This window comes from Cetorhinus maximus, chromosome 2 (genome assembly GCF_964194155.1).
Source record: "Cetorhinus maximus chromosome 2, sCetMax3.hap1.1, whole genome shotgun sequence".
In the NCBI taxonomy this organism is placed as follows: Eukaryota; Metazoa; Chordata; class Chondrichthyes; order Lamniformes; family Cetorhinidae; genus Cetorhinus; species Cetorhinus maximus.
The window spans coordinates 218,502,098-218,524,630 of NC_135880.1; the positions used below are offsets into that span (position 1 = coordinate 218,502,098).

A 22,533-nucleotide genomic window follows, 5' to 3' on the forward strand; every position below is an offset into this window, starting at 1 on the left:
GTTGTTCCCCGGTTCCAGGGAAGAAAGGTCTGACTCAGAATAAGTAGAAACTCAGCTAAGATGGGTGCCTCTCCAAATGTGCGTTACCTGGCTTTTTAAGTTTAATGGTAGCTGGTTTGAGGGGGAGCAGAAAAGCTATCAGGAACAAAGCGACATGAACTGAAAGGGAGACAACACTGGCAAGATGCTGCTCCTGCTTCATTGCTTATTGTTTGGCAGCTCACAAGGTACAGGGGCAGTATTTCAAAATGAAGGATCATTTGTTACAATATGTTATTTAAAAATTGAAATGCAATTGTTCGAACTGTTAGTATTCAATATATGCAACCAGGCAGATTTTAAATTGGGTGTTGGTGTCAAATTGTATTACAATATACTTCATTGGCTGTAAAGCATTTTGAGGTGTCCAGAGGTTGTGAAAGGTGCTATACAAATGCAGCTCCTTCCTCCTTTCCTTTTAACCCTTTGGCTACCAGAGTAACATTTGAGTAACCTTTCCCTACGAACCAAAAACTGACTACACAATGGAATGATAATTAACAGTAAAGTGTTTTGATGCTTCCTCAGCTCATGTTTCTCAGCTCATGCATATTCTTAGCTAACGTGACATGATGACTTTCTCTTTGGATGTATGAGGTTTTCGGAGAAAAACAAATTGCAGGACTACGGGGAAAAGGGAGAGGAGTGGGACTTGGAGAATTGCTTTAGCAGAGAGTCAGCACGGACACGAAGGGCCAAATGGCCTCCTTCTGTGTGTAGCCATTCACTGATTCAGCCCTGATAAGGTGCCTAATTTTTTTTAGTGATTTTGAGTACTCTAGCAAGACTGTAGGAGGAACGCATATTTTTCTGAGAACGTGTTGGTTTTTGGTAACAACTGTGACACACCTACAATGATCATGTAATGCATAATTAGGTAAGCAAGTTCTGAATTTATATAAATGAAATTTCATTAATCTAGCAACTGTGTGTGTGTGTGTGTACTGATAACTTTAAAGAAAAATTCGAACGTCAATGAATATCTGAAAGGATGACATGACAGGAATCAATGTCTTAAGACTTCTGCTGTAACAAACAAACTAAAAGCACCATTGACTAAATATTTTTGCAAGGAATTTATGCATTAAACTACAGAACAGAACTTTCTCTTTTGATTTTTAATGCAGCTAAAAATCCGACTCGATGGTTATACTTTACACTGCCCCTTAAATAGACGTTGAGTTCTCCCGGAACCAGTCCAAGGCGATTTTTAACTCCCGAGGGCTTATTTCCATTCTTTTCCTTTCCCACCCTGGCAATTTTTCACCCTAGAACTCTCTTTCACGGTGACGGATTTTTTTCCCCTGGAGATTTTCTCCCTTTAACACAAGCTAGGTGAATCTTCCAGCCTAAGTTCAAATACTCAAAAAATTGGTCTTTTCAATCAGAGTTCAAGCTCCCACCCTCGTTCCTGCATAATAAGCTGTAGAGACTTTTGGCCTCTAGGTGTTCTCTCTCTCCCAGATCCTGGCAGACTGCCTGTGTCTGTGAGGTTTCAGGGATATCTTAGAAAACTTCCTCCTCTCAAAGCCCATCTCCGTGGCAATGTGAATCACATGGGCCTTGTATCCAGGTAGAGATGCTGATTAGCTATTCTTTGGACCTCAACTCTATTCTATCTTGGAAATTAATAGACAGTTTAAAGTAAAACCATTTACAATCCGACATTCTGAACGCCTTCCTGGGACTTTGCGGACCACTAATCTAACCACTGCTGCTTTGTTTCCAAGTGTGAGCACCTTTCCTCTCCTTTCCAGCAAAACAACCTGGGCCTCCCTTTAATCATTAACAGCCACTTCAGCCAGGCCTGTTGTTAGGCAGGTTTCGGAACAGGGCGCATGACCCCCCTTTATTTTATCCTAAATTAAAGACACGGCCCCGGAACATAACGATCTTATAAAACTCATATTTGTAACAACAGACACAGTTTGGATGAGGTGGAGTGCGCTGGTCCATCCTTAGGATGCCTTCTGAGGGAATGTTCTCACTCTGGTCTTTAGATAGAAGAAGGGGAAGTATGAAAGGTATTTTAAGGTAACCTGGAACATATGTAAGCCGGTTCTAATTTGTTGCTGACTAAAATTACTTTTTGGTTCAACCATGCAGTATGCTGTTTTTATTAGTAAGTTCCACTCAGCTGCCAATCATCACAGATACCTCCAGCTCAGACAAAGCTTCCTTTACTTAACTTTGAATTCAAAGCTATATGAACACTCATGAGGCCTAATCAGTTTTTATATATATATATATATAAAGGCTTAGAATAACTTCCTTGCTCTTGTATTCTATGTCTCTCTTTTTATATGCATTTTTATTTTAAATAGCTTTAGTTACTTATGCTGCCTCCTTTTTGCTTATTCGTGTTGGTTTTTTTCCCCCACTAGGTTCTAATGTTGGTGATGTGCTTGTGGGGAAATCATTTTTAACTAACTTGCTGGAGTTTTTTGGAGAGGTAACAGAAAAGGTCGATAAAGATAATCCTGTTGATGTGGGGCACATGGACTTTCAAAAGGCATTTGACACAGTGCCACACAACAGACTTGTGAGAAAAGTTATTGCTCGTGGAATAAAAGGGACAGTAGCAACACGGGTACAAAATTGGCTGAAAAATAGGAAGCAGAGAGTAATGGTCAGTGGCTATTTTTTGGGCTGGAGGAAGGTTTGTAATGGAGTCCCCCAGGGCTCGGTATTGGGACCCTTGCTTTTCCTGACATATATTAATGGTCTGGATCTTGGTGTGGAGGGGACAATTTCAAAGTTTGCAGATGATGTAAAGCTTGGGAGTGTTGTGAACTGCAAGGAGGATGGTGGAACTTCAAGGTGGCAAAGACAAGTTGGTGGAGTGGGCAGATAGGTGGCAGATGAAGTTCAATGAGGATAAGTATGAGGTGATGCATTTTGATAGTTTATATTGTCTGTCCATGTTCTTCCTAAGGGGGTGCAGAACAGAAAGACCTGGGTGTATATATGTATAGATCATTCAAGGTGGCAGGACAGATGGAGAGAGCAGTTAATAAATCATATAGTATCCTGGGCTTTATTGATAGGGACATACAATACAAGAGCAGGGAGGTTATGCTGAGTTTATATAAGACACTCGTTAGACCTCAGCTGGAGTATTGTGTACAGTTCTGAGCACCACACTATAGGAAGGATGTGAACACATTGGAGAAAGTGAAGAAGAGGTTTACCAGAATGGTTCCAGGGATGAGAAACTTCAGCTATGAGCATAGATTGCAGAGGTTGGGACTGTTCTCCTTGAATAGATGAAGGCTAAGAGGAGATTTGATAGAGATGTTCAAAATCATGAGGGGGCTGCACAGAGTAGATAGGGAGAAGATGTTCCCGCTTGTAAAAGGATCAAGAACGAGAGGGCACAGATTTAAAGTGATTTGCAAAAGAAGCAAATGTGACGTGAGAAAAAGCTTTTTCACACAACAAGTGGTTCAGGCCTGGAATGCACTGCCTGGAAGTGCGGTGAAGGCAGGTTCAATCGAGGCATTCATGAGGACATTAGATGATTATTTGAATAGAAACAAAGTGCAGGGGTACAGGGAAAAGGCAGGGCAATGGCACTAGGTCATAATGCTCATTTGGAGAGCTGGTGCAGACATGATGGGTTGTGGTGATTCTGATAATTGTTCTGTTCGCAACAAGCCATTCTTTACTTTTAATGTCGCTGTGTTTGCTGGTCTACTTTGGCTCCCAGTTTGGCAGTGCCTTAATTTTAAAATTCTCATCCTTGCTTTCAAATTCCTCCACGGTTTCACCCCTCCCCTATCTCTGTAACCTCCCCCAGCCCTACAATATTCAGAAATTTCTGTTCTCCTCCAATCCTGGCCTCTTAAACATCCCTGATTTTAATCACTCTACCATTTGGTGATCATCTTTCAGCTGCCAAATCCCGAAACACTGGAATGCCCTCCCGAAGCCTGTCTGCCTTTCCACCTTCCATCCCATCGATAAGGTGCTACACAAAACCTATCCTTTTGATGAAGATTTTTTTGGAAATCTGCCCTACCATCTCCAAGGGGGCTCAGTTGCTACTATGAAGCACCTCAAGGTGTTTTACAATGTTAACAATGCTATATAAATACAAGTTATTGCTGTGTATGTCTATATAACTATCCGTATGTGCTACCCTGTATTAATCTAGAAGGATTGAGGATAGTCACAAAGGGGCATAAATGTTCGAGAAGCAAGTTGTGTTGAATTTCCAACAATAATGAAGTTTGTTTCCTCTTGACTACTTTGGCAATATTTTAAATGGGCCTAGGATTTTCAATAAACCCACTTTATCTCAACAGGTACTTCTGGCCATGAGAAGAATTGTTCCATCACCTGTCCATTTCGAACGTACTGGGATCACCAAGGATTCCTGGGCTACAGCTGTGAATTCTGGTAGGTAGCAATCCTATAGTTATTTTAATATCATTTATTATTATGGACATTGGAGTCATTCAATGAGCAGTTTAGAAGGACAGAGAAGTTGAGGGTGTTGTTTCTTGGGTGAAAGGGAGGGGCTGCTACCTGAAGAGAGAGAGAGAGAAAGTCAGGAAGAGAAACTGAGTAGTCAGTAGTTTAGTGGGAATGGGTCAGGGGAGCTGGAGGTGGGTCGTGTGGTCAAAAGAGTTTGGAGGAGGCATAAAGGCAGATGGGGGACAAATGAAAGGGGAAGCATCAGGTGCAGGTGCTGCAATAGTCTTAATAGGGGAGGTGGTAACATAGTGGTATTGTCACTGGAATGATATTCCAGAGACCCAGGGCAGAATCATCCCAGATTTGCGGTAAGTGTGATAGCGGGCGGGTAAAACGACCTTTTACCCGCTGGCCGCAATGGCGGGTTTTCACGCCGTATCGTCCCAAACACCCTGCATTAATTATGCATTCCCAGGAAACCCGCCGTTTCCATGGCGGGCGGGCTCTCATTCACCCACCACACCATCACCTCGCTGCTTCACCACGCTGGGCGCCATATTTAAAATCCAGCCACACACACGCATCTCAGTGTTTCCAGTCCACGACTACTGCAGGGAAGATGTCCACGAAAGGCAAAAAGGCTGCAGCCCCCAGGTTTAATGACGTGTCACTGGAACGCCTTTTGGACACCGTGGAGGGCTGCCGCAATGTCCTCTCTCCCCACTCTGGCCACAGTTTGGGCAACGGTGTGACCAACCAGGCTTGGGAGGCGATGACAGTGGTGATCAGTGCCAATGCTGCACAGAAGAGGTTGGCCATCCAATGCAGATAGAGGATGAATGATCTCATCCGTGCAGCCAGGGTAAGGGAACCATCTCATCACTCTAAACATGCACACTCAAGCCCATTGCACATTCACTGGCATCTCATTCACTGCCAGCTCAAGTGGCATCACCATCCATTCTCACACTCGTACCCTCACAGGCCCATCTGGCCTCATCTCTGGAGACTGCCTCCTCAGCCCTCACCATCTTGAGGCCACTTGCACAGATCAACATGTGCCCCACACATGCCCTGGGTTACCCTCCTTCCCCAGTACAGTTCTTGTCTTGCAGCCTCTTCCCTTGCCTGAGGTCACTTCTCCCCCTTCGCCAAGCAAGCCCTAGCCCTGCAGCTGTACAAAGCCACCCACATATGGCTGATCTGGTAGGTAGAGACCTGCCCATGAGCCCCCACTAAAAGTGATGTGGTGCTGTCTGTGAAGCCTGGCGCTGATGACTGAGAGTGCTGCCCGAAGCAAGGTTGGCAAACAAACCTTGAAGTCCTGTGCGAAGTGCAGCCCACCAGGTTCACGTCGCTTATGTGCTGTTGTGAAACACATCAAGTGTGTTCCCCCACCCACGTGAACAGATGATCCAGTGATATGCTGATGTATTACAATGAGGTTCCCGATGCCTGGTGGTGGAGAACATGGCCCACCATAGGTGGGAGGAGCGGACGATCGCGAACTGCTTTCACGTTGTGTCGTGAAACCAATTGCGCCATGTTGTCCACTCGTGCCACCTGATGCCAGCGGGCACAGAAAAGCCCAGCCCATGAGTAATGCTCTGGGGACCCGGGTTCAAACACCACCTTGACAGATGGCGAAACTTGAATTCAATAAAAATCTGGAATTAGAAGCCTGATGACCACAAAGCTGTTGTTGATTGTCATTAAAAACCCATCTGGTTCACTAATGCCTCTCGGGAAGGAAATCTGCCGTCCTTACCCGGCCTACATGTGACTCCAGATCCACAGCAATGTGGTTGAGTCTTAAATGCCCTCTCAATGAAGGCAATTGGGGATGGGCAATAAGTGCCGGCTAAAGCAGTGATGCCCACATCCCATGAATGAATAATAAAAAAAGTAACAAATAAACCTATGAGTTCTTCACATTGACTTTAGCTAAGACAAAAGATAAAACATGAGCACGCAGCGCAACCACTGATAACAAATATAGTAGATGATATACCAGGAGAATCAATCATAGAGTAAGTTAAGTTTTTCCTGAGTTTGCTGCTTTTTTACTCTTTGCCACTCCTAGGAAGTAGCATTGCTGGATATGGGAGGAATACAAATAGGATAACACTCACCAGTCTCCCTCCCTTCTTAGGCAATCCCTTGGGCTCTGGGTTGATTTGCTTCCACTCCGGCCCGATGGGTTGGGGAGATGTTTTACCTCTCCAGGGATGCTTTGAAGATATCGCTAAAGCATTTCAGTGATTCTGGCTTTGAGTGATTTGGAGACTCAATGCTGGATATGTTGGCTTAGGGGAAGACCTGGCTGTTGCACTGTAGGAGGTAGCCCATGAACTTTAACAGTATCGACTGCTGGTTCGCTCGCCCCAAGACATTTTAAAGTGTTCGATTTCACTGTGAGGCCGATGGCCTTTCTTGCTTTCTTTGCAACAGCATGCACATTGCCGCCAATTACTGGGCATTTCCTGCTCATGCTTAAAAATGATTTATAAGCCTCACCCACAGCAAAACTCCAAAGTTTAATAAACTCTAGCTTTGGATGCTTCTGTTATTTTGTTAGAAAATCGACAATCGGCTCAGATACCACGCCACTCACAATGGCGCTGACGTGCACTGTGCGATGAAGTGCGAAATGTAATTACACAATGGGCGATGGCGACGCGAGAAAAAACTTCATCCGGGAAGTTAGGATTTATAATGGGGAAACAGGACTGAAAACAAACGCCACTTTATAGTGAATCAACATAAATTGGGGCAACTTAAAGCGAGAACTTACTCTAGCTGGCATTTACTCTTAGGAATGTGTGAAAATCTGATGTGTAATATACCTTTAAGAAGAATGTTCTAATAGAAGATCACATGATTTTATTATCCAATGACAAGAGTTGTATGGGCAACCTTAGTAGTCTGCGGTCTGTAGTCAGTAGGAGTAGTGTAGAGTTTTAGAGTCTGTAACGTAGAGACAGGGTTTGAGTTGTAAGTACACAAGTGTAACTGCGGAGTTCCTTTGTAAATGAGCAGGATATGTTCTACATAAGAACTGTCTGCTGAACTACTCTGTCTATGGCACCAACTCAGTCATCCTGAAACAAGCATGTAACCCAGATCCATTGGTCCAACTAAACTAGTGACCAAGGATCCAACAAAATGGATTGTTTGAGTTTGCAAATTTGAATTGAACATAGAGCACTTACTGGAGTCTGTATGAAAAGTGGATGCCAAGTGTATAATTTTTTATGGCTTGTTTACATGACGTTCACCGATGTCACAGGAGAATATTACACCACTAATACATATTTTAATTTGTTAACTATAATTGCGGAATCCTGGGCATTTCAAATAACCTGTTTGTTTTATAGCTTTAACTTTTAAACCACATAAAGGTAATTAGCCTATTTAATATACGACAATGAACCCAGCAGAAAAGTGAAATAAGTTTCCTGACTGTGATCGGCACTATACTGCACATCAATGTGTCCCTGGAGTGTTGCTGTGCTTCATAATCCTAACATTGCAAATTTTGACTAGAAGTAGGAAGCTGCTGTAAGTTATTGCAAACTCGATTGGTTGCATTAAGATTCAAAGATGAAATTCAGTGCACGAAAGCGCAAGGAGATATATTTTGTTAGGAAGGATAGGGAGAGACAATAGATTCCAAAGGAACTGAAGGTTGACCAGACTAATCCTGGGGATGGGGGGATTATCCTATGAAGAAAGGTTAGGGAGACTGGGCCTGTATTCTCCAGAGTTTCTCTGAGAGGTGATGCTATCAAAATTCTTACAGGGCCTGACAGGTTGGATGCAGGAAGGAGTTTCCTCTGGTTTGGGGGGGTCTAGAACCAGGAGACAGTCTCAGGATAAGGGGCAGGCCATTTAGGATTGAGATGAGGAGAAATTTCTTCAGTCAGAGGGTGGTAAACCTTTGGAATTTTCTACCCCAGAGGGCTATGGAGGCTCAGTCAATGAGTACGCTCGAAGCGTAGATCTTTAAATACCTAAGGGATACTGCAGGAAGCTGGTGCTGAGGTGGAAGATCAGCCATCATCTAGTTAAATGGCGGAGCAGGCTCGAGGGGCTGAATGGCCTACTCCTGCTCCTATCTTCTATGTTAAATGGTAGCGTTTTAAAGCAGGTGTAAGAACATAGACCTGAAAATGCTTGTGCACAAATCTTTGATGAATTATATGGGGAAATTAGCTGCTAGAGGGACACAGTGCAAAAGCCAGGAATTTTAAGCTGTTTCTTGATATCACGTGGAGTGAATCGAATTGGCCGAAGACTGGCATCTGTGATGCTGGGACCTTCAGAGGAGGCCGAGATGGGTCATCCATTCAGCACTTCTGGCTGAAGATTGTCATTAAAAAACGGGCCGTGGTTTTCTTGCATTCAATTGACCTGCCCTGGGAGGCCTTAGGAACTCGCTGCGCTGGAGTGATGTTGCCTGGCCTGAGATAGAAGGTCGGGCGAGATACGAGTGGCTGGATTTCAAGGTAAGCAAGTACAAGCGGAGGGGCGATCTGACTCAATTGCTACTCCACTGGAAATTACGGCCCTTGGTCTTGTTCTCTTCCCATGAGATTGGAGAAGGACAGTGAGAAAGAAATGCCAAATGCCAAAATCCGTTGGGAAGATCAAGTACACGGTAACCTCTCTGGCCTGGAATGCTTGGGATCAAGGCATTTCTGGATTTTGAAATTTTCTGGATTATAAAATTATGCTCAAATGCCTAACCACACAATGTGCGAACTGGAAGCACCAGATATAAATACTTACCTGATACATAAAACAATGACAAAACATTATAAAGCAGTACTTTTTTTTACTTGTCGAAATACTGTATCTTCCACTCTCAAAGCACTGTATTAAAATTGTGTCATGAGTTGCTTGTATCTGCTCAAAAAATGTCTGGACCCAACAGGTGTTTCTGAACAACACAGTGTTGCACTGAAGAGGTTATAGTCTACTATCAAATGCCAATATCAGGATCAGTCTACTGCGCTGCCCTGTTCTGCTGCAGAAGACATGCTAGTTAGAGATAATTTGACTTGTTGATACCTAGGCCCAGATTGTTGCCATGACGAAGAGCCACTTTGTCGTGGCAAAAATAGCAGACGAACGCAGAAATTCTATGCTCTGCCCCCCTGAACGCAGCACTTCCTATTTTTGTGGGGGTGGGACTGGGGTTGGGGCCAGGGTTCACGCATGCGCGGTTTACAGAGCAGCCGGCCATTTAAATCACGTCATATATACCCAAAGCAACGCGTGCAAAGCTAGGAAGGTGGTAAAACAGATTAACCTTTCTATGTCTACGCAACAACAATCCAGTTTTCATAGGTAGCCTTAATCATATGATGTAATTTACCCCGTTTATTGGCAAAAACAGCTCCGCTATCTTCAGGAGATACTGTGCAGATCAGATCGTGTAAGAGTTGGTCTGAACTTGGTGGATTCATTTGGGTAGCCTTTGGAGAGGTAAGGTACCCTTTTGTACATGGTCCCAGGGCACCTTTGGGGGAGTTAAAAGTAAATATGATTGTGCGTAAAAAACACATGGTCTCATTGGAGCTGTCAAAGAACTGTCAAAGGACACTACGTGAGTTGACATGGAGGGGCTAAGGGCAACGGGTGGTGGGTGGGAACATGGGTTGGCATGTGTTGGCACTTGGTTGGCATATAGGCTATAAACGGTCATGGGGATGTGGAGATCATTGGAGGTATGAGGGGTCATGGGGGGTGGGTAGAGGGACATGAGGTGACATAGATTGGCAATGAATGGGGCATGGGGTGAGGGATGAGGGCTGGAGGCCTGGTTTCTTTGTTATTTAATTGAATAAAGTGCTGGAACACAGGCTGGGTGGGAGAATAGGTACCTGCCTCCACACCCGGCAGCCTCCACATTTGTTTCAGGGGCAGCAGACCCAACTTCCAATCCAGCCCACCACCAACCCCCCACCCCCACCACCACCCCCCCACCCCCCCCAACCCTGCCACCAACGCAGCCCCTCCCCCCCCCTAACTGCCGTTCCAACCCGAAGGAAGATCAGAACTGCGGGTGGCCATTTTTTAAAGTTTGGGTGCACAGAGCTGGGAATTCCCCTGTATCTGTGCACCTGACCTGGGAGCAAAAAACCTGGGCCTTCGACTGGAGGCAGGGTCAACGTGAAGATGGAACATAATCACACTGCCCGATACTTACATTACCTGTGGAATTTTCTTGCACTAATGCAGTGCTGATTAATCATACTTTGGTTTGACCTTTTCTGTGGGACTCGCCTCCAACTTCTAAGTAACAGCACCCTTGAAACTAATGCATGCCTTGACATGTATTGTGAAACTATCCGAACTACTTGTTGGAAAATTCTACCTCTTCTGAAGCTACTGGAGCTGTTTTTGCCAGTAAACAGGATAAATTAGACCATATGAAGAAGGCTTTCTATGAAAATTGGATTGTTGTGTAAGCATAGAAGGGTGCTTCTGTTTTGCCACTTTTGCACATGTTGGTTTGGGTGTAGGGCACAGTGCACCGGCAAGAAGATATGGCAAGATTCAATGACGGCAGAATTTGGGCTTGAAATTGGCTGCAAGGGACATTGTGCAGGGAAACTTGTGCTTGGCGGGTATGAAGCTGTCATTGTCACCACAATTAGTTGCTGTTTGAGTGCCGGAATATTTTGTATTGGCAGCTGATGTGATGCAAACTGGTGCCCAATAATCAGGGCAGTAGTCGCTGGAACAACTGAATAGGGCCTTGACCCACTTGGTTTGAACATCTCTGGGTTTTGCAAGTGTTGAAGGAGGGGTAAAAAAGGAACAACGATGCTTTGAATCATTAAAGCTCATGAGTACTGCATCCTTCAACTGAGATGGACCTTCTAATGATTTTCTTTTTGAGGTTTGTGTCATAATGATTAAGCTAACCTGACAAAATCAACAGCTCTAAGCTGCCTTGTTCTCCAGTTGAGAACTTGTTTGAAGCCAACAGGTTTGCATAACGATTCTTCTGCTTTATTTATTTAAGAACATGAGAGAATGAAATGGTTGAGTTTTTATGACTAATGATTCTGAGTTAAAAACTATTAGCTATTCAAAAGTGCAAACTTTGAGTCCCCCTTTTACCAAAATGTGCCTTTACCTCTTCCATGTTTAGTCAACTTGGTGAGGCCCAGGGATTGAATTGAGTCCCTTTGTCACTGTGTTCCAAAGTCATGTGGTGTGGAAGGACATCAAAGTGACTTAGGCTTTTTCCAACAAATTTATCGAAGGTTAAACTGGATTTTATAGGATTCAGTGGAAATGGCATAGGCCAGAGTTAGTGATTGTTAACATGGGGATAAGATTCAACAATAAGATTCACGTTACTCAAGAATAACCTGTTCATGCACTGATGCTTAGCTTGGGCTCCACCAGAGCCAGTCAGCTCCTGACTTCATTACAGCCTTGATCCAGACAAAAGAGCTGAACTGCCCTTGACATGAAGGCACCATTTGATCGAGTGTGGCATTAAGGAGTCCTAGCAAAATTGGAGTCAATTGGAATCGAGGGGAAAACTCTCCACTGGTTGGAATCATTCCTAGCACAAAGGAAAGATGGTTGTGGTTGTTGGAAGTCAATCATCTCTGTCCCTTTGGCATTCAATAGCATTTCACCACTGAATCCCTCACTCTGTCAACATCCTGGGGGTTAGCATTGACCAGAACCTGAACTGGACCAGCCATATAAATACATACGAACAAAGAGCAGAAGAAGGCCATTCAGCCCCTTGAGCCTGCTCTGCCATTTAATAAGGTCATGGCTGATCTGATAGTAACCTGAAATTTGCATCCCACCTACTGCCAATAACTTATCATCCCCTTGCTTACCAAGAATCTATCCACCTCCACCTTAAAAATATTCAAAGACTCTGCTTCTACCACTTTTTCAGGAAGAAAGTTCCAAAGACTCTCAACCCTCTGAGTGAAAAATCTTTGCATCATCTGTTTTAAATGGAGGACCCCTTATTTTTAAACAGTGATCCCTAATTCTAGATTCTCCCACAAGAAGAAACAGCTTTCCACGTCCACCCTGTCAAGACACCTCAGGGTCTTACGGGCAGGATATTGCGCTCGTCAGGCGGGCGTGTGCCCGACCCCAAACGAGTGTAAAATGACGCGTGACATTTCAATCGGCGGGGACGCGTGGGAGTCAGCATTGTGCTCGCCAACAACTAACAAGCCTATTAAGGCCATTAAAGTACCAATTAAATTAAATTTTTCGCTGCCCGTCCTACCTTATGGTTGGCGGGTAGATGAAATGGCACATGCAGCCTTTGGATTTTTTAGGAAACCTCATCCGCGGGCGGGGTGAGGTTTCCAACAGCGAATGAAAATTAAGTAAAAATTTTAACATTTTCATTCCTAACATGTCCCTGCTCATGCTCGTGAGAGGGCACGTTTTTTTTTAACATTTTAAAATCCTTTATTTTTCATTTGTTAAGTGTGTTTTAAAGCTCTGTGCCTCAGGAAGCTTTCATTGCATGCACTCGCTAACTTGCACGTTCGCCCTCCTCCCGCCCCAGCCCAGGCAACACTGAGCGCTGCAGAGTGCGTGTCACAGGCCTGCCAGTGTGAAATCACAATCGGGGCCTGACCGGGGGCGGCGGGCGCTTTTGTGACCATTCCCGCTCGCCCCCACCGAGCCCACCTGATGAGGGCAAAACCCTGGCCTCTATGTTTCAATCAATTCGCCCCTTACTCTTCTAAACTCCAGTGGGTACAAGCCTAGTCTGTCCAACCTTTCCTGATAAGACAACCCACTCATTCCAAGTATTAGTCTGGTAAACCTTCTCTGAACTGCTTCCAACGCATTTGCATCCTTCCAGAAATAAGGTGAGCAATACTGTACACAATACTCCAGATGTGCTGTCACTAGTGCCCTGTGCAACTGAAGCATAACCTCCCTACTTTCGTATTCAATTCCCCTCACAATAAATGATAACATCCCAATAGCTTTCCTAATTACTTGCTGTATTTGCACACCAGCCTTTGGTGATTCATGCACTAGGACACCCAGATCCCCCTGCACTTTAGAGCTCTGCAATCTCTCAACATTGAGATAATGTGCTTCTCTTTTAATCTTCCTGCCAAAATGGACAATTTCACATTTTCCCACATTATGCTCCATCTGCTAGATCTTTGTCCACTCACTTAACCTATCTGTATCATTTTGTAGCCTCCTTATGTCCTCTTCACAAATTACTTTCCTGTCTATCTTTGTGTCATCAGCAAATTTGGCAACCTCCCTTCATCCAAGTCATTTATATAAATTGTAAGCAATTGAGCTCCCAGCATTGATCCTTGTGGCATGGCACTCATTACATCTTGCCAACCTGAATACTGTGACTACAAGGCCAGAGGCTGGGAATTCTTTGGTGAGTAACTCACCTCCTGTCTCCCCAAAGCCTGTTCACCATCTACAAGGTGCAAGTCAGGAGTGTGATGGAATACTCCCCACTTGCCTGGATGAGTGCAGCTCCAACAACACTCAAGAAGCTTGACACCATCCAGGACAAAGCAGCCCGCTTGATTGATAACCCATCCATCGCCTGAAACAATCACTCCCTGCACCACCAACGCACAATGGCAGCAGTGTATATCATCTACAAGGTGCACTGTAACAAATCACCAAGGCTTCTTATGCAGCACCTTCCAAACCCATGACCTGTACCACCTAGAAGGACAAGGGCAGCAGATGCATGGGAACACCACCACCTGGAAACTTCCCTCCAAGCCACTCACCATTTTGATGTGGAACTATCTCTCCGTTCCTTCACTGTCACTGGGTCAAAATCCTGGAACTCCCTCCTTAACAGCACTTTTTTTTTTATTCATTCACAGGATGTGGACTTCACTGGCTGGGCCAGCATTTATTGCCCATCCCTAATTGCCCTTGAGAAGGTGGTGGTGAGCTGCCTTCTTGAACCGCTGCAGTCCATGTGGTGTAGGTACACCCACAGCGCTGTTAGGGAGAAAGTACCAGGATTTTGACCCAGCGACAGTAAAGGAACGGCGATATATTTCCAAGTCAGGATGGTGAGTGGGTGTAATTACACCAGATGGACTGCAGCGGTTCAAGGAGGCAGCTCACCGCTACCTTCTCAAGGGCAATTAGGGATGGGCAATAAACCCTGGCTTAGCCAGTCCACATGCTGTGAACAAATAAATAAATAAAGAGTTTACACTGGGTGTGACCAAGGTGCTAAATACTCACGTTTTGAGAAACGTTTTCTTTCCTTGTGTGTCCACCCAAGCTCAAGCCAAAACTAATATCTACCATGATTCATTGCTACAAACCTTAAACCTTTAAAAGAAAAGACATTTTGCTTTGAAAAATATTCATTGATATATTTAAGAGTTGTAATGGGGTGCAGTTTGATTTTTCTTTCATTTATTCCTGTGATGTGGGTGTCTCTGTCAAGGACAGCATTTGTTGCCCATCCCTAATTGTCCTTGAGGGCAATTAAGGGTCAACTGCTGTGGGTCTGGAGCCACATGTAGGCCAGGCCAGGTAAGGATGGCAGGTTTCCTTCCCTAAAGGTTATTAGTGAACCAGATGGATTTTATGTCAATCAATAATAATTTCATAGTTACCATCACTGAGACTAGCTTTGAATTCCAGATGTTTTTTTGATTTAATTGAATTTAAGTTTCACCATCTGCCATGGTGGGATTTGATCCCAGAGCATTGGCTTAGGCCTCTGGATTACTAGGCCAGTGGCAGTAATGTAACTGAAAGTGGGTTTGCCACAAAAAAAAAAATTTTTAAACAATGTAAATCCACTAGCTGATTTTAAATATATCACAGTGACTTTAGCAAATGGTTCAGTAAAGTTTGTTAGTTATATTGGTTCAAATCTAGCTTCAAAGATTTGAGCCCAATAGGATGACACTACACTACAGTATTGAGGGAGGTGCTGCACTGTCAGAGGTGTTGTTTTTTTCAGATGAGACATTAAAACTAAGGTCACATTTATCCTCAGGTGGACATAAAAGGTCCCACTGTGCTGTTTGGAGAATAGTAGGGGAGTTCTCCCAGTGCTCTGGCCAATATTTATCCCTCGACCAACATCATTAAACAGACTATTTAGCCATTATCTCATTGTGGGACCTCGCTGTGCAGAAATTGACATTCTGAGCTTGTGGAAGGCAATACATAAACAGAAATTCTTTCTTTCATTTAATTTTGAAATCATGTTTATATATCAAACAGGCAGGTTTACGATAGTGAAGTAGAATTCCGGCGAGCCCCAAATGAAACACACCCAGCTCGAAGGCTAAACCTGCCTTCAATGCCTAGATGCCGGACCTCCACATTGTTGGTAGGTGCACAATTCTTGAGGCGCAACTGCAGGGGAAGCTATTGGCTGGCTTGCTTTACTAAGCAGAGCTGTTGCTTGTGGAACACTCCCAGATAGTATAGCCTCCTGCTCCAGTAGGATTGCTGGAGCCAGCTTAGACTATAAGAAACCTGTTACCTGCATGTTGAAACCCAAGTACAATTTCCTCAAGGGCAGGATTTTGCCCCCATCGGGCGGGCACGGCGGGGGCAGTCAGGAAGCTGACCGCCACCCGCGGGTGGGGCCGGACCGCGATTTCAAGCAGGTGGGCCAATTAAGGCCCGCCCCATGAAAGCATGCTGCAGCGCTCAGCGCTGCCTCTGTGTGTGTGTGTGGAGAGAGGTGGGGGGTGAAGAGAGGAAGGCAAAAGCGCAAATTCGTGGGTATGCGCTGGAAAAGCTCCCTGAGGCGCAGAGCTGTGGGAGATGAAGATGTGAAAATTTAAAAATAAAGATTTTCAAAACGTTATGAAACACGTCTCCTCATGTGACTCTGTCACACGAGCAGGGACATGTTATGAATGAAATGTTAAAAATTTTTATTTTATTTTTATTTGCTGTTGGAAACCTCATCCCGCCCGTGGATGAGGTTTCCTAAAAGTTGCAAAGGCCGCTTGGGCCTTTCCCGCCTGCCCGCCAACCTTAAAGGGGCGCTGCCGACTCCCGTGTGTGCCCACCGCCAACTGAAATATCACGCTAGTGCACAGTGACATCTGGACGCTTGCCCGACATCATCGCGCATCATTTTACGCTCGTTCGGGTCAGGTGCGCGCCCGCCCAACGAGCGTCATATTCTGGCCCAAGTGTTTTTTCCACGTGAGACAGCTCTCCTTGCAACAAATGCCGACTACGCCACCACTGTACAAAACATTATTTTTGAGAGGGGGAGACTAATAAAAGTATACGTTCTGTATTTCTCTGTGTTAATACCATAAGCGGGGAAGGAGAAATCGGCCATGGGTATTGGTGCTTGCACACGGTAGTCCCAAGCAACTCCAAGTACTGATTTTCTATACCAGCGGTTCTCAAACTGTGGCCCATGGATCCTGGGCATCGGCAAAATAATTGAGCCATGAGTGGGGGCGAGCCAGGAGCAGAGCGCAGCTGCCACACGCGCTATGCAAGGTGAGCTGGCTCTTTCACCCCGGAAGGGGGAGCACACAGAAGAACCCGAGGCAAGATCATCATCGGACGTGTTGAACGTGATTTGTAACAAACCTATAATCGCATTGTGTGAATCTTTGAATTGGAAGCTTTCTCCGATTTCATTCCATGCTCCTGCTGCCGTCGTGGGAGCTGGGGTACCACCCCATGGGCGTTGGGTTCATGGTTTTGTAAAGTGCTGTATGGCTGCACTGGCTGAGATTAACAAAATCAACATCGATTGGTAATCCAACATGGGACCTTATGGCTTGTGTTGAGTAACGCTTTAACCAGTAACATTTTTAGTCACTAGTCCATCTGGACTGCCTGCCATAATGTTTGGTAATTTAATGATGAGCCTATTCTAGCCTTGTTCTTTGTCCCAATTAAATATGTGGTGATTTCCTGATGTCTTTTTTAACTTTCACAGTTGCCAAGAGTCCCTGAGTGGAAAACTTCCATGTCCATCAGGAAAGAAGCAGCCGGAGACCGAGAGTGAGCCTTTGTGCATCTGCACTGTAAGTTCCAGTGTAAAATGTGCAGTCAGTGATTCAGAACCTGAAAAAGGAACAACGAACGTTTGGTGTGACACTTGCTCAGAATTGCTCATATCATCCACGCCTAACATTTTAAAATTCTGCTGATTCTCAACTCTGCCAGTGCAAAAGTTCAGGCAGCAAAATTTTAACATGTCGAATAGTTTTCATTTAATTGGCCATTTCTATTATGTCCAATGAAATGGACCTGCTTGGAATTGTAAGGAAAATTGAATTCCTGTGGTAGACAAAGCCGAAGTAAGCCAAACATTATTGGATGCGCAAACTTATCCTCCTTTAATCCCCACTGAGCTTAGTTCAAGCAGTCAGTCCTATTAAAAGTAACCAATGACAAATTATGTTGCACTTGGCTCAGTTGGTGACATTTCTCAGGCCTGAGTTATAAGGTTGTGGCTTCAAGTTCCAGTCCAGAGACTTGGGCCGGGATTTTCCGGTCCTGCCCACAACGGGAATCATGGTGGGCGGGATGGAAAATTTGACGGACCAGCCAAAAGGTCCATTGGCTTCAGGTGGGAATTGAGCACAAAGATCTCGGCTGACACATTCCCAGTGCAGTACTGAGGGCGCGTTGCGCTAATGGAGGTGCTATCTTTCTGGTGTGACATTGGCCAGAATTCTCCCCTTGGCGATTTGGGGCAGGGCCCACTTGCCGATGGGAAAATGACATGAAATGACGTCGGGAGGAACCCCCGACGTCAAACCCGGTCCCTTTAAATTTTTAGGAAGGCGGGCAGACAGTGAAATCAGCTGTCCGCCCGCCGACCTGTCAATGGTTAATTGAGGCCATTGACAGGCTCATTAAGATAATTAAAGACCTGCCCGTCCAACCTTAAGGCTGGCGGGCAGACCAGGAGCCCCAGCGGGCTTCTGATAAAACACGAAACCTCATCCACTGGCGGGATGAGGTTTCATGTCCGTTTTTAAAAAAGTGTAATAAAGTTTATGTAGTTTTTATTAACATGTCCCATCTCGTGTGACGTTGTCACATGAGGGGGACATGTTAATAATATTTTTATTTTTCTATTTTTTAACTTTTGTGCACCGTCACTAATCTCCCTGAGATAGCACTTTGCCTCAGGGAGCAGTGCGCACTTTGACAGCTGGGGATTCCCTCCCCACCGGAACAGGAAGCGCATCATAGCGCATAGCGCTTCCCGTCGGGCAGGCCGCTGGGTGGGCCTTAATTGGCCCGCCCACTCAAAATGGCGGCGGGCCCCGTTTCGGTGGCGGGGGTCGGCTGTCCACCCGCCGCTGAGCCGGTGGGGCCCGCACGCCCACCGAGGGCAAAATTCTGCCCATTAACATTGTGGCCCTGCCTGCCCCCTCAGGTGGATGCAAATGACCCCGGAGCACAAATTAGGAGGATAAGCAATGGAAATACTGCTCACTGCCCTCCAAGTAGTTATCTGTCAATTAAAAATCAGATTCTCTGGCCATTATCACAATTGCTGTTTCTGGGAGCTTGCTGGGCTCAAACTGGTTGCTGATTTTCTTACAGGCTGCGTTTGTTGCCAACACAGCCCGTGAGCACAGCTCCCGTGTTTTACTCTGGCCCGGGTTTAGGGGCACGGGGCGGGATTACGGTCCAGAAACCAGCAAGGGTGGATTTCTTTGAGATTTCTTGTATAACATTAGGAAAGGGAAATAATAAATTGGGCGCTTAATGTAATATTAACTGTTATAGGAATGTTGATTTTATAATAATGTAAATTACCCCCCTCCCCCGTTAACACCCCCGTCACCGACCCAACCTCGATCTGCCCCCGCCCCCACCCAAAACGGACCGAGCCCTTCCCTCCAGTCGCAACCTCACTGCTCCGCGGCTGTGGCTTTTCCATGGGGAGGGGGGGGTTACGTGGCCGTGTGTGTGGGGGATTAAATTCTCTGAAGCTATTGTCGGCTCTGGATCCTTGTTCCCGTGTCCCGCCGGCCTGATAGACGTGACGTTATTGCATTTCCGTCCACGCCTGGACCGATATCGGCGGCCATCTTGCGTTGGCAGGAGACGCAATGGCCAGAGTTTTTACCTCGTTGTCCCGACCCGAACGAGTGCAAAATGACGCGCGGTGGCGTCCGGCGAGCGTCCCGACGTCATCGCGCACTCCTGCGATATTTCGACAATTAACAGGCCTGTTAAAGCCATTAACAATCTAACTGAATTAAATTTTCCGCTGCCCGTCCAACCTAACGGCTGGCGGGCAGGCGAAAAGGCCGTGCGGCCTTTGCATTTTTTTGCGAAACTTCATCCACGGGCCGGATGAGGTTTTGACCCTTCATTTAGAGAGAAAAAAAAATTTCATACTAATTTCTAACATGTTCCCCCTGCTCATGTTGACAGAAGCACACGAGGGGACATGTTTTTTTTAATATCTTAAAATGCTTTATTTTTATTTTTTAAAAATATGTATATATCTTCATTTCCCTGAGGCAGCTCCCTGTGCCTCAGGGAGCTTTTCCTTGATGCACTTGCGCGCCCATCCTCCTCCCCACACAGGCTGAGCGCTGAGCGCTGCAGCATGTGTTACACGCTGGGCGGGCCTTAATTGGCGTGAAATCGCGGTCCGGCCCTGACCGCGGGCGGTGGTCGGCTTCTCGACCGCTCCCGCTCCCGCTCGAGCCCGCCCGGCGAGGTAAAAATTCTGGCTGACGTTTTTTTTTTAAACGTTAAAACAGTGACCGCACTTCAAAGATACTTTATGGGCCCTAACCTGCCCGAGGTGGTGAAAGGTGCAGTGCAAGTGGAAGGTCTTTTTCAGCCAAGAGTTTGCCACTTGATTTTATTGACTCGGTTTATTTTTCCCAAGCCCCTTATTTCCTTTAGATTTTTCTTTTTCGAACATTTATCCACTTCTTTTGAGGTCTAGTGGCGCACCGGGTGGCGTCCCTGCCTTTGGGCTGGAAGCTCTGTGTTTGAACCCGGCCCCAGAACTCCATGGCCAAGGAAGGTGTGTTCATAATACAGCCAAACAGGGTCGACTATCAAATTGAGACTCCTTCCAACACACGGCAATGGCAGGCGGGAGGGGTGCTGAGATACGGCGGGAGGTGCTCTCCCTCAGAGGAGACCTTAAGTGGAGGGTCTGTCTGCCTGTTCAGATGCATATAAAATATTGCACGGCACTATTTCATAGAAGAGCAGTGGAGTTCTCCCTTATGTCCTGGCTATATATTTATCCCCTGATCAACATTACAAAACGTATCGTCTGGTCACATTGCTGTTTGTTGGGATCTTGCTGTGTGCAAACTGGTTGCTGCATTTCCTAAAACTTCAAGTGCTTCTGAGTTCCGGGTATCCAGTGATCATGCAAAATGCTATATAAATGCAAGACTGTACTCTCTTTACTGTACCCTCCCCATTGCAACTGATTTCCCAGAGTGGGGCGTCAAAGAAACATGAATCCAATCATAGTGAACTTGGGTAACTCAGCAACAGACCAAGGGGTAGAAATTCATCTTGGCTGGTGGCACAAAATGTGTCAGCTGTTGTTCAGATTGGCCTCCTATTGGTTCATAGATTGAAACCCAACAAAATGTCTGCCTAACAAACACTACCAAGACTGTAGGGAATACCAACAAGGTACAATTTTATTTTTCTCCCAGCCTGTCCGCTCTACCTCCAAACACACCACTTCTTCTTTCTGTGCTACGCCTCTCTTGCTGTTTAAAAGGAGATCTTTTTTTTGAAGTATTTATTTCCATCTATGGCCTTTCTTCCTTTTCCACCTCCTCTCCTAAAGACCTTGCCTCTAAGCAGGAGTCAATTTTTCACCCAAGTGGTCATCCCTCGTGTGCAAGTCCATTCAGTGAGTGCCAATGGGCTGTTCAACTATCGAAGCATAACGTTCGATCCCAATCCTATTTGACTTGAGAGGCATTAGAGCTGTGCTTCACCCTGTCTTTCCAGCAGCTCACAGAATCACACTGCAGAAGAGGCCCTTCAGCCCATCGAGTCTTCACCGACATGTGAGAAACACCTGACCTACCTACCTAATCCCATTTACCAGCACTTGGCCCATAGCCTTGAATGTTACGACATACCAAGTGCTCATCCAGCTGCTTTTTAAAGGATGTGAGGCAACCCGCCTCCACCACCCTCCCAGGCAGTGCATTCCAGACCGTCACCACCCTCTGGGCAAAAAAGCTTTTCTTCACGTCTCCCCTAAACCTCCTGCCCCTCACCTTGAGCTTATGTCCCCTCATGACTGACCCTTCAACTAAGGGGAACAGCTGCTCCCTATCCACCCTGTCCATGCCCCTCATAATCTTGTACACCTCGATCAGGTCATCCCTCAGTCTTCTCTGCTCCAACGAAAACAACCCAAGTCTATCCAAACTCTCTTCATTACTTAAATGTTTTATCCCAGGCAACATCCTGGTGAATCTCCTCTGCACCCCCTCCAGTGTAATCACATCCTTCCTATAATGTGGCGACCAGAACTGCACACAGTACTCCAGCTGTGGCCTCACCAAGGTTCTATACAACTCCAACATGACCTCCCTACTTTTGTAATCTATGCCTCGATTGATAAAGGCAAGTGTCCCATATGCCTTTTTCACCACCCCACTAACATGCCCCTCCGCCTTCAGAGATCTATGGACACGCATGCCAAGGCCCCTTTGTTCCTTAGAACTTCCTAGTGTCATGCTATTCATTGAATACTTCCTTGTCAAATTACTCCTTCCGAAGTGTATCACCTCATACTTTTCAGGGTTAAATTCCATCTGCCACTTATCTGCCCATTTGACCATCCCGTCTATATCTTCCTGTAGCCCAAGGCACTCAACCTCACTGTTAACCACCTGGCCAATCTTTGTGTCATCCGCAAACTTACTAATCTTACCCCCCACATAGACATCTATGTCATTTATATAAATGGCGAATAATAGGGGACCGAGCACAGATCCCTGTGGTACGCCACTGGACACTGGCTTCCAGTCTCTTAAGCAGCCTTCTGTCATCACCCTCTGTCTCCTACAACTAAGCTAA

General features: G+C 45.7%; 1 long non-coding RNA gene across 1 annotated transcript in view; it reads left to right on the plus strand.

Annotated features, from left to right (window-relative positions):
- The window catches only part of LOC144690990 (uncharacterized), a 28,687-nt gene extending 11,210 nt beyond the window's left edge, over nucleotides 1–17,477 (plus strand). Inside the window, exons 2-3 of the long non-coding RNA XR_013579025.1 lie at nucleotides 4,347–4,440; nucleotides 17,420–17,477. This is a non-coding gene — a long non-coding RNA (uncharacterized LOC144690990). The remainder of the gene's footprint in view (nucleotides 1–4,346; nucleotides 4,441–17,419) is intronic.
- Nucleotides 17,478–22,533: the final 5,056 nt, after the last annotated feature.